The following is a 12,447-nucleotide window of genomic DNA, read 5'->3' as shown; positions in this document are numbered from 1 at the left end:
CAATTTTGGAATTTTTTAACCTTTTTTTGCCCGGAAAGAAAAATTGCTGAGATGTTTACCATGGTCCCTAATACCATCTGGGAGTCCAATTAGGTGGGTGGAACCATCCAATTTGCCTTAAAACAGTCAGTTTACCAATTCGCAACTTGCACTAATTTTGTGAATTGAAGCCTACCACGGACATTTATGACATCATTTAATGGTTAATATGGTTCTAAACGGCATTATATGACCCTAACATGTATCCCCTAGGGTCTCAACACTTTTCACCACCGGCCTCAGGAAACTAAAAAATTCCTCTAAAAGCGTGGATAATAGCCTTAAATTTTGGAATTTTTTAACCTTTTTTTGCCCGAAAATAAAAATTGCCGAGATGTTTACCATAGTCCCTAATACCCTCCGGGAGTCCAATTAGGTGGGTGGAACCATCCAATTAGCCTTAAAACGGTCAGTTTACCAATTCGCAACTTGCACTGATTTTGTGAACTGAAGCCTACCACGGACATTTATGACATCATTTAAAGGTCATATATGGTTCCTAACGGCATTATATTACCCTAACATGTATCCCCTAGGGTCTCGACACTTTTCACCACCGGCCCCAATAACCTCAAAAATTCCTCAAAAAGCGTGGATATAGCCTTCAATTTTGGAATTTTTTAACCTTTTTTTGCCCGAAAATAAATATTGCCGAGTTGTTTACCATGGTCCATAATACCCTATGGGAGTTTAATTAGGTGGGAGGAACCATCCAATTTGCTTTAAAACAGTTAGTTTACCAATTCGCAACTTGCACCGATTTTGTGAATATGGTTCCAAACGGCATTATATGACCCTAACATGTATCCCCCATGGTCTCAACACTTTTCACCACCGGCCCCAGGAAACTCAAAAATTCCTCTAAAAGCGTGGATAATAGCCTTCAATTTTGGATTTTTTTAACCTTTTTTTGCCCTAAAATAAAAATTGCCGAGATGTTTACCACGGTCCCTAATACCCTCCGGGAGTCCAATTAGGTGGGTGAAACCATCTAATTAGCCTTAAAAAGGTCAGTTTACCAATTCGCAACTAACACCGATTTTGTGAAGTGAAGCCTACCACGGACATTTATGACATAATTTAATGGTCATATATGGTTCCAAACGGCATTATATGACCCTAACATGTATCCCCTAAGGTATTAACACTTTTCGCCATCGCCCTCAGTAACCGCTAAAATTCCTCAAAAAACGTGGATAATAGCCTTCAATTTTGGAATTTTTGGACCTTTTTTGTCAAAAAATAAAAATTGCCGAGATGTTTACCATGGTTCCAAATACCCTCCAGGAGTCCAATTAGGTGGGTAGAACCATCCAATTTGCATTAAAACAGTTAATTTACCTATTCGCCACTTGCACCGATTTTGTTAACTAAAGCCTACCACAGACATTTATGACATCATTTAATGGTCATATATGGTTCCAAACGGCATTATATGACCCTAACATGTATCCCCTAGGGTATCAACAATTTTCGCCATCGGCCCCAATAACCTCTAAAATTCCTCAAAAAAACGTGGATAATAGCCTTCAATTTTGGAATTTTTGGACCTTTTTTTGCCCGAAAATAAAAATTGTCGAGATGTTTACCATGGTTCCAAATACCCTCCAGGGGTTTAATTAGGTGGGTAGAACCATCCAATTTGCATTAAAACAGTTAATTTACTAATTCGCAACTTGCACCGATTTTGTTAACTAAAGTCTACCACGGACATTTATGACATCATTTAATGGTCATATATGGTTCCAAACGGCATTATATGACCCTAACATGTATCCCCTAGGGTATCAACACTTTTCGCCATCGGCCCCAACAACCTCTAAAATTCCTCAAAAAACGTGGATAATAGCCTTCAATTTTGGAATTTTTGGACCTTTTTTTGCCCGAAAATTAAAATTGTCGAGATGTTTACTATGGTTCCAAATACCCTCCAGGAGTCCAATTAGGTGGGTAGAACCATCCAATTTGCATTAAAACAGTTAATTTACCAATTCGCAACTTGCACCGATTTTGTTAACTAAAGCCTACCACGAACATTTATGACATTATTTAATGGTCATATATGGTTCCAAACGGCATTATATGACCCTAACATGTATCCCCCAGGGTCTCAACACTTTTCACCACCGGCCCCAGGAAACTCAAAAATTCCTCTAAAAGCGTAGATAATAGCCTTCAATTTTGGAATTTTTTAACCTTTTTTTGCCCTAAAATAAAAATTGCCGAGATGTTTACCATGTTCCCTAATACCCTCCGGGAGTCCAATTAGGTGGGTGGAACCATCCAATTAGCCTTAAAACGGTCAGTTTACCAATTCGCAACTTACACCGATTTTGTGAACTGGAGCCTACCACGGACATTTATGACATAATTTAATGGTCATATATGGTTCCAAACGGCATTATATGACCCTAACATGTATCCGCTAGGGTATCAACACTTTTCGCCATCAGCCCCAACAACCTCTAAAATTCCTCAAAAAACGTGGATAATAGCCTTCAATTTTGGAATTTTTGGACCTTTTTTTGCCCGAAAATAAAAATTGCCGAGATGTTTACCATTGTTCCAAATACCCTACAGGAGTTTAATTAGGTGGGTAGAACCATCCAATTTACATTAAAACAGTTAATTTACCAATTCGCAACTTGCACCGATTTTGTTAACTAAAGTCTACCACGGACATTTATGACATCATTTAATGGTCATATATGGTTCCAAACGGCATTATATGACCCTAACATGTATCCCCTAGGGTATCAACACTTTTCGCCATCGGCCCCAACAACCTCTAAAATTCCTTAAAAAACGTGGATAATAGCCTTCAATTTTGGAATTTTTGGACCTTTTTTTGCCCGAAAATAAATATTGCCGAGATGTTTACCATGGTTCCAAATACCCTCCAGGAGTCCAATTAGGTGGGTAGAACCATCCAATTTGCATTAAAATAGTTAATTTACCAATTCGCAACTTGCACCGATTTTGTTAACTAAAGCCTACCACGGACATTTATGACATCATTTAATGGTCATATATGGTTCCAAACGGCATTATATGACCCTAACATGTATCCCCCAGGGTCTCAACACTTTTCACCACCGGCCCCAGGAAACTCAAAAATTCCTCTAAAAGCGTGGATAATAGCCTTCAATTTTTGAATTTTTTAACCTTTTTTTGCCCGAAAATAAAAATCGCCGAGATGTTTACCATGTTCCCTAATACCCTTCAGGAGTCCAATTAGGTTGGTGAAACCATCCAAATTGCCTTGAAACAGTCAGTTTACCAATTCGCAACTTGCACCGATTTTGTGAATTGAAGCCTACCACGGACATTTATGACATCATTTAATGGTCAATATGGTTCCAATCGGCATTATATGACCCTAAAATGTATCCCCTAGTGTCTCAACACTTTTAACCACCGGCCCCAGGAAACTCAAAAATTCCTCTAAAAGCGTGGATAATAGCCTTCAATTTTGGAATTTTTAAACCTTTTTTTGTCCTAAAATAAAAATTGCCGAGATGTTTACCATGGTCCCTAATACCCTCCGAGAGTCCAATTAGGTGGGTGGCATCCAATTAGCCTTAAAACGATCAGTTTACCAATTCGAAACTTGCCCCGATTTTGTGAACTGAAGCCTACCACGGACATTTATGACATAATTTAATGGTCATATATGTTTCCAAGCGGCATTATATGACCCTAACATGCATGTATCCCCTAGGGTATCAACACTTTTCGTCATCGGCCTCAGTAACCACTAAAATTCCTCAAAAAACGTGGATAATAGCCTTCAATTTTGGAATTTTTGGACCTTTTTTTGCCCGAAAATAAAAATTGCCGAGATGTTTACCATGGTTCCAAATACCCTCCAGGAGTCCAATTAGGTGGGTAGAACCATCCAATTTGCATTAAAACAGTTTATTTACCAATTCGCAACTTGCACCGATTTTGTGAACTGAAGCCTACCACGAACATTTATGACATCATTTAATGATCATATATGGTTCCAAACGACATTATATGATCTTAACATTTATCCCCTAGGGTCTCAACACTTTTCACCACCGTCCCCAATAACCTCAAAAATTCCTCAAAAAGCAATGATAATATCCTTCAATTTTTGAATTTTTTAACCTTTATTTGCCCGAAAATAAAAATTGTCGAGATATTTACCATGGTCCCTAATACCCTCTGGGAGTCCAATTAGGTGGGTGAAACCATCCAATTTTCCTTAAAACAGTCAGTTTACCAATTCGCAACTTGCACCGATTTTGTGAACTAAAGCCTACCACGGACATTTATGACATCATTTAATGTTCAATATGTTTCCAAACGGCATTATATGACCCTAACATGTATTCCCTAGGGTCTCCACACTTTTCACCACCAGCCCAATAACCTCAAAAATTCCTCAAAAAGCAATGATAATATCCTTCAATTTTGGAATTTTTTAACCTTTTTTGCCTGAAATTAAAAATTGCCGAGATGTTTACCATGGTCCCTAATACCCTCTGGGAGTCCAATTAGTTGGGTGGAACCATCCAATTTGCCTTAAAACAGTCAGTTTACGAATTCGCAACTTGCACTGATTTTGTGAACTGAAGCCTACCACGGACATTTATGACATCATTTAATGGTCAATATGTTTCTAAACGGCATTATATGACCCTAACATGTATCCCCTAGGGTCTCAACACTTTTCACCACCGGTTCCAGGATCCTCAAAAATTACTCAAAAAGCGTGGATAATAGCCTTCAATTTTGGAAGTTTTTAACCTTTTTTTGCCCGGAAATAAAAATTGCTGAGATGGTTACCATAGTCCCGAATCACCTTCGGGAATCCAATTAGGTGGGTGGAACCATCCAATTAGCCTTAAAACGGTCAGTTTACCAATTCGCAACTTGCACCGATTTTGTGAACTGAAGCCTACCACGAACATTTATGACATCATTTAATGGTCATATATGGTTCCAAACAACATTATATGACCCTAACATGTATCCCCTAGGGGCTCAACACTTTTCACCACCGGGCCCAAGAACTTCAAAAATTCCTCAAAAAGCGTGGATAATAAATTGATCGTTTTAAGGCAAATTGGATGGTGCCACCCACTCAATTGGACTCCCGGAGAGTATTAGGGGCCATGGTAAACAACTCGGCAATTTTTATTTCCGGGCAAAAAAAGGTCAAAAAATTCCAAAATTAAAGGCTATTATCCACGCTTTTTGAGGAATTTTTTAGGTTACGGGGCCCGATGGCGAAAAGTATTAAGACCCTAGACGATACATCTTAAGATCATATAATTCTGTTTGGAACCATATATGACCATTATATAATATCATAAATGTCCGTGGTAGGTTTGAGTTCACAAAATCGGTGCAAGTTGCGAATTGGTAAATTGATCGTTTTAAGGCAAATTGGATACTTCCACCCACTCAATTAGACTCTCAGAGAATATTAGAGACCATAGTAAACATCTCGGAAATTATTATTTCTGGGCGATAAAAGGTCAAAAAATTCCAAAATTGAAGCCTATTATTACCCATGCTTTTTGAGGAATTTTTGAGGTTACGGGGCCCAGTGGCGAAAAGTGTTGAGACCCTAGGGGATACATTTTAGGGTCATATAATGCCGTTTGGAACCATATATGACCATTAAATAATGTCATAAATGTTTGTGGTAGGCTTGAGTTCACAAAATCGGTGCTAGTTGCGGATTGGTAAATTGATCATTTTAAGGCAAATTGGATGGTTCCACCCACCTAATTGGACTCCCGGAGGGTATTAGGGACCAGGGTAAACATATCGGAAATTTTTATTTACGTTAGGAAAAAAGTCAAAAAATTCCAAAATTAAAGGCTATTATCCACGCTTTTTGAGGAATTTTTTAGGTTAAGGGGCCCGGTGGTGAAAAGTGTTAAGACCCAGGGGATACATCTTAGGGTCATATAATGCCGTTTGGAACCATATATGACCATTATATGATGTCTTAAATGTCCGTGGTAGGCTTGAGTTCACAAAATCGGTGCAAGTTGCGAATTGGTAAATTAATCGTTTTAAGGCAAATTGGATGGTTGACAACAGGGTAAAGTTGTATCCCCTAATCAAAAGTAATTCCTAATCCTCTAACTAACGTAGATAGGGAAGTAGGGTCGAATCCACAGATAAACGAGTCTTTCTATTCCTAATTAATTAAAATAATCCAGATTATAAAGTAACCAATATATTGTAATTAAAGGAAACTAAACTAAGAAGATTAAGAGTAGGGAGAAAACAATGAATAAAAGGATCTAGGGTATAGGTTCACCAATAAATAATATTCTAGGGTAAAATATAATAATCATCATTGACATTGCATAAATAACACGATTAACAGGCTCTCGCAATTTATTAATCAACATAGATCTAACAGGCTCTCGCAATTTACTAGATCTAAGTTCTTATTGATAATAGCCTTTAATATCAAATTAACATCTGCTCGATTCATCAATTTAATATTGCTATACTTTTATAAGCCGCAATTGTAAAACGTTAAAACAATTCAATAAGAAATTATCATGCAATACCAATAATCAATAATAGTCAATCATCAATGCATCAATTAACCAGATTGTAAAGGGCTTTCGCTACGTATTACAATCACAGAATTAATTTACCGGTATTAAATCTCATCTGTCGAATCTCGACTTAACCATTTATAAATTAATCTGCCTATTGAAACTAGACCTAAACATTAATTCTCATCTGTCGAATCTCGAATCAATGTTGTCAAACTCATGCATAAAAGATCTGCGCAAATCTAGTCACAGAGCATTAAATCAATCAATAGGAAATTAATCTAGCATTGATAATTAACAACAACAAATTACCCCTTCATATTATTTATGGATCCCCACAAACCCTAGAAAGTAAACTACTCACACATAGTAGAAATTAAACTAATCAAAGCAATCAAGCAAGACATGATAAAAAGAATAAAGTAAATAACTAAGATTAAGAGAAGAGAAACCGTTACCAAAATAAATCTGGAATTAAGAGTAGAATTAAGAACAAAGGGTTTAGAGAGAGAATTCTAAAAGAATAATTAAGAGAGTAGAGAAAGAGTAAAAAGAGAGAAGAAGAGATTCCTAAAATCGTATTACGGAGGAGTATTTATACTCCGTACAAAATCCTAAACTAAAACAAATTAAAACGACGTTAAGCGTCAACTAATAAAACACACGCCCGATCGGGCGAGGCACCGCCTGATCGGGCGCGCCTTTTTGCTCATAATACAAATCTCGCGCCCGGCCGGGCGCGTCACCAGGCGCCAACAAAAGCTTCTCCCGCCCGGTCGGGCGCGCCTCCGGGCGCCAGCCTTTTTGGCCGGGCGGCTCATTTGTGCCACTATTTGGACTACGATTGGGCTCCAATTCTTCGGGCCAATCTGGGTTTCCTCTTCCGGTCTTGAATATTCGGTCCAAATTCCCCGGTATCACCTATACCGAGCCCTTAATCACCGGTTCGATGGCTCTAACCGGTCCTGGGCTATAGAATCTGGTCGTGCTTCTCCAATGCTCGTGATTGCTCCAAAATATCTCGGGAAAATACTCCAAAAGCATAAATCCCTGCAAAAGTCAACCAAATCTACGAAAACACTAGAAAACACCAATTAGTAATAAAAGTGGCTCTAAAGAGCCAAAAACACTACTAATTATGACCAAGGGACGGGGGTAAAATACTATATAAAACGGACACATCAAACTCCCCCAAGCCAAACCTTTGCTTGTCCCTAAGCGAAGATCTCATCAATGAATCAATAAATATGCTTCACCCCAAAAAGTAAAAATCAAGCACAAACGATCCAGGGTAAATCAAATAAACATGCTTCAGAGTCAACCAATCAAATCCATCAAATTACCTTTCTTGCCTAACAATTGTCAAACAGAACAAACCACAAGAGCATATAGAATTCAAGACTAGTGCTCACACACTCAACTCTCATTTTTGTGGCGAGTAAAAGATGTACTCGATCGCTCTCCATCCAACCCCTTTATGTGAACAATGCCCTCCCAACTCACACTCTCGTGTGTATAAAACAATGAACGCTCAATCCTACTAGTCGACTCGAAATATGCTAAATCATAACTTGCATTGATAAACAACACTTTCACATTCATACAATTCTATGCACAAAGGTCAGAAGGTCTTTAAAGCTTGTAATGTAAGGCTAGGGTAAAGGGTAGGATAAATTTGGGAATAAGTGAGAGAAAAGCTATGCTTAAAGGAGCCATATCCTAATAAAACCCATGATAAAAAATAACTAATGATCAACATCTCCTACATAACCAACTCTAACATCAACCAAATAAACTCCAATCATAATAAATAAACCCAACTCTTACAATTTCACTCATAAGATATAATAATGAAGTAATAGAGTGAATAAGCAAACTTATTTTCCAAACTTGAATTTTTTTCCATTGAGGCTCAAATTTTTTTCTTCTGATCAACCTCCAACTAGATCACTTGAACATTTCTTTTTTCTTTTGAAGTTCACTTATTTTTTCACATTTTTTTTTCTTTGAACATCTCTTTTTTTTTCATAATATCATGCTTTATTTTTTCAAGAAAATATAACTCTCAAACTCATCAAAAATAAACATGATCAACAACAAAACAAATTCTCAAATCCCACCCATATTGTGCAAATAATAAGCACACTACAAACTCCCTCACCTCACTCACTAATAGCTCCCCCAAGCCATGCTTGGGACTAGTAACCAATGGGGAAAAATAGGCTTGTAATGCAGCTAATAAACAACAAAAAGTCAAGGCAACAACATGGGTAGCAAGAAGGGAACAAATGTATCTACAATATCTGGAGGCTACCTAAAAGAACAAATGCCTTCGTCCTCCACAATGTGCATAACAATGAATCATATAAACATTACTTATAGTTGCAAACCAATACTCAAATTCATTGACATACCAGGAACTATGGAACTATCACACATTCCTTACCAAATCAACTAGTCAAGCACTATATTCACAAGTAGTTGGACAAAATTGACGAATGTAAAGGTTTCAAGGCAATCAAACATCAAATCATGATCAACTAATCCACAATGCCTATCATCAAATACCAAGAATCAAAACAATTTTCTCAAGTAAGGGGCACAGGGAAGCATAATTTATAATTCATTGGAACGTATTTTTGGATTTTTTTATTTTTCAATTTTTTTTGTATTTTTATATATAAAGAAAGCAATAAAACTAACCTAGAAAGCGAGAAATATAACCTAAGAAAACACACCAAAAAATAAAAGAGAAGAGAAAAAGAAAAATATCAAACCAAAATCTCCCCCAAGCCAGAATCAAACAATGTCCTCATTGGCTCGGGAACTAGCCCAACATAGCTAGTCCTGATCATCCTCATCCATCGAGCCGAAACCCGTAACTCCACTGCCACCTGCACTACCTGCACCAGAAGAGCTACCACCAAAATAATCAGCGTGAAAACTCCCCCCCGCCGGTCCCCCGAAAGGAATATCCTGCCCGTACCCGAAGAAAGAAGAATAGTCAGTGTAAATACCACGGGCAGTGGGATCCCTATCGTATCCCTGGGGTGGAGGCTGAAACCAGTCAGGGTGAATAGCGTCGTCGGGAATGTTGCCCCGACGAGCATAATCATCGTACATAGGGTAGAGAGCTCTACCCTGGTTCCTCTCTAGGTACCCTAACCTCTGGTCTAAGGAGCCTAACATCCTCCTAAGGTCAGTATGTGAATGCTCGATACGTCCTAGGGCCTGACCTATACTCTGAAGATCCCAAACTGGGTCAGAGTCAACATGAGGGACAGAATGGGACATACGAGGTGGAGATAAAGCCACCTCGGGCTGAGGCTGGGGTGGTGGAACTGGTGGTGGTGGTACCTGTCCCCTAGCGTTGGCAACTAAAACATCAAAAGTGTAGGAAGGTTGCCCTGGGGGAAAGAGGTCAAGTCAGGACTGGGTAGGGGAAAAATGGCAAAGGTTGCTCGTTCCCAGTCCGAATACACCAAAATGGTGTCTGCTCGCTATCCGGTCTAAACCACCCCACATCCTCAAAATACCTAGCAGTCATGTAGGTATCTGGTCCACAGTTAGTCAGCTGGTGGGGTCCGTCTACTACAAAACCGGCCTTTTTCACCGCTATTCGAGTGATAAGGCCACCTAAACGGATAGGGGACTTGGAAGTGGTGCTGGTTGTGGCATGCCTACTCAAATGGTGAACTATAAACCTACTTATGTTCAATTTCCCGTACCCGTACACATAATGTCCTATGATAGCTAGTTCGTTAGTTTGAGTGTTATGAGGCTCGACCCTACCTAAAAAACACAAACCCGCAAATCTTTGCCAGATTTTTGGGACAGGGTGGTGAATAGGTTTGGTACTAGCATGTTGGGGGTCGGGGGTAGGTAAACCAGTCAAAGCATAATATAAGTCACCTATTTTATAGTCCGCATGCCACTGGTGAGATAATTCATAATTTAATTCAAAAAATTTACAAAATTCTACAAAAGTTAAACTAATATTTATATTATTTAACCTGAAAAATAAATTTGGCCCATTTCTACTACTAACAACATGAAAAGTGGATAGGAATTCACAAGTAAGTTCTCGATATGTAGGATAGTGCATGTTAACAAATTTTCTCATGCCAATGTCATTCAAAAATCGTTTAACAAAATCATACAAACCAAATGATTCTAGGGTAGGGCGGTGTAACCACCGAGAAGGAATTACCTCACGACCGACCAAATGCTCTAGCCGTTCCTTTTGTTCCCGGCTCACAATCCGGATCGTCGGCCAGTACGGGAGTTGCAAGTCCAGGTCGTATTCCTCCCTCGAACTGGAGCTCCTACCAAAAATGGACCTAGCCCTCTTTGATGCCATGTTCAAGAAATGGGTTTGAAAATTTATTGAATTAAAACTGAAAAATTTTTATATGTAAGTGAAGAGGATGAAGAGAGGATCACAAATATGTAAAGAGTTTTGAATTTGGGTAAGAAATGGAGGAGGAATCTTAGAGAGAAGTTAGAGAGAATTTGAGTTTTAGAGAGAGAAAGTAATGGAGAAAGAAAAAGATAATGAGAAATGGTGAAGAAAGGGGAAGGAAAAGAAAAAAAAAATCCCGTATAAGGCTCGCGCCCGGTCGGGTCCCAGCTCGCCCGGCCGGGCGATCTGAATAATTTTTATGCTGAAACTCACGCCCGGTTGGGCGACAGTCGCCTGGTCGAGCGATTCTATTGCTTCGACTATCTCCAATTCTCGCGCCCGGTCGGCCGCCATTCGCCCGATCGGGCAATCTATCGACTGATTTTTAGATCTTCCCGCGCCCGGTCGGGCGCCCTTCGCCCGATCGGGCGATCTGTAGGCCAAAAATTCCGCCCTTCTCGCGCCCGATCGGGCGAGTCATGCCCGATCGGGTGGACAAATTAGTCCGTATACGACGAATTTCGCGCCCGGTCGGGCGCCACACGCCCGGTCGGGCAAAATTACTCGTTTTCAGATCCTTGCTCTCGCGCCCGATCGGGCGAGCTTCGCCCGGTCGGGCCCGAGACTAAATCGGCGAAAAATTAATTTTCGTCTTTTCTCCAAAATTTGGCTAACTCTTTTCCTTCAAACCTGTACAAACACTTATAGAACTCGTTAAATTCCCTCATCTCTCCTCTCATAAGAAAAAGAAAAGAAAAACTAGTCTAAAAAGCATTAAAAATACGGGTTGCCTCCCGCAAACCGCTGGTTTATCTAGGTCCCGCACGACCTCCTTACCAAGTACAATTTCTAGGACCCTTGGCCTAACGCTTGATCGGGTGGTTTCTCACCCGGTCTAGCGGTGTTCAGGCTGCGATGGGGCTTCCTAACATACCCTGTGGGACGCTAAATCACCTTATCTGGTGGATCCTCCTTGACTTGGAATGGTAGATCTTCAATGCTACGCACTAAAGATCCTTCTTTGATCGAGGATTGCTTCAAATTTTCCTTGCATGCAACACTTGCAACTCGATCTGACGGAACACTTACCGTAGGCTCGATTCGCATAACTTGCTCGATCGGTTCCACTTTTTCATCCTCGAAACCAAGACCAACATTATAGAGCGCTCTTTCTATTGCATCGACTTCCTTCTGCCATTTGTCTATCTCATCTAAAAAGGATGCAACACAAGATACCGCCTCCAAGGGATCTTTTTCAAGAGCTTGGGGCTTGTTAGAATAATTTACAACCACATTAACACTGAAACATTTCTCCTCAGTCATGGAGCTTTTAGGGGCATTATTCATACTAAAAACAACTTTATCATCCCCTACTGATAGTGTTAACTTACCACTTCTTACATCTATGACTGCCCCTGCAGTGTTAAGGAATGCTCTACCTAAAATAAT

The sequence above is a fragment of the Chenopodium album genome, chromosome 3, assembly GCF_948465745.1.
Source record: "Chenopodium album chromosome 3, dcCheAlbu1.1, whole genome shotgun sequence".
Taxonomy (NCBI): Eukaryota; Viridiplantae; Streptophyta; class Magnoliopsida; order Caryophyllales; family Amaranthaceae; genus Chenopodium; species Chenopodium album.
Note: the sequence above shows the minus strand (reverse complement) of the source record.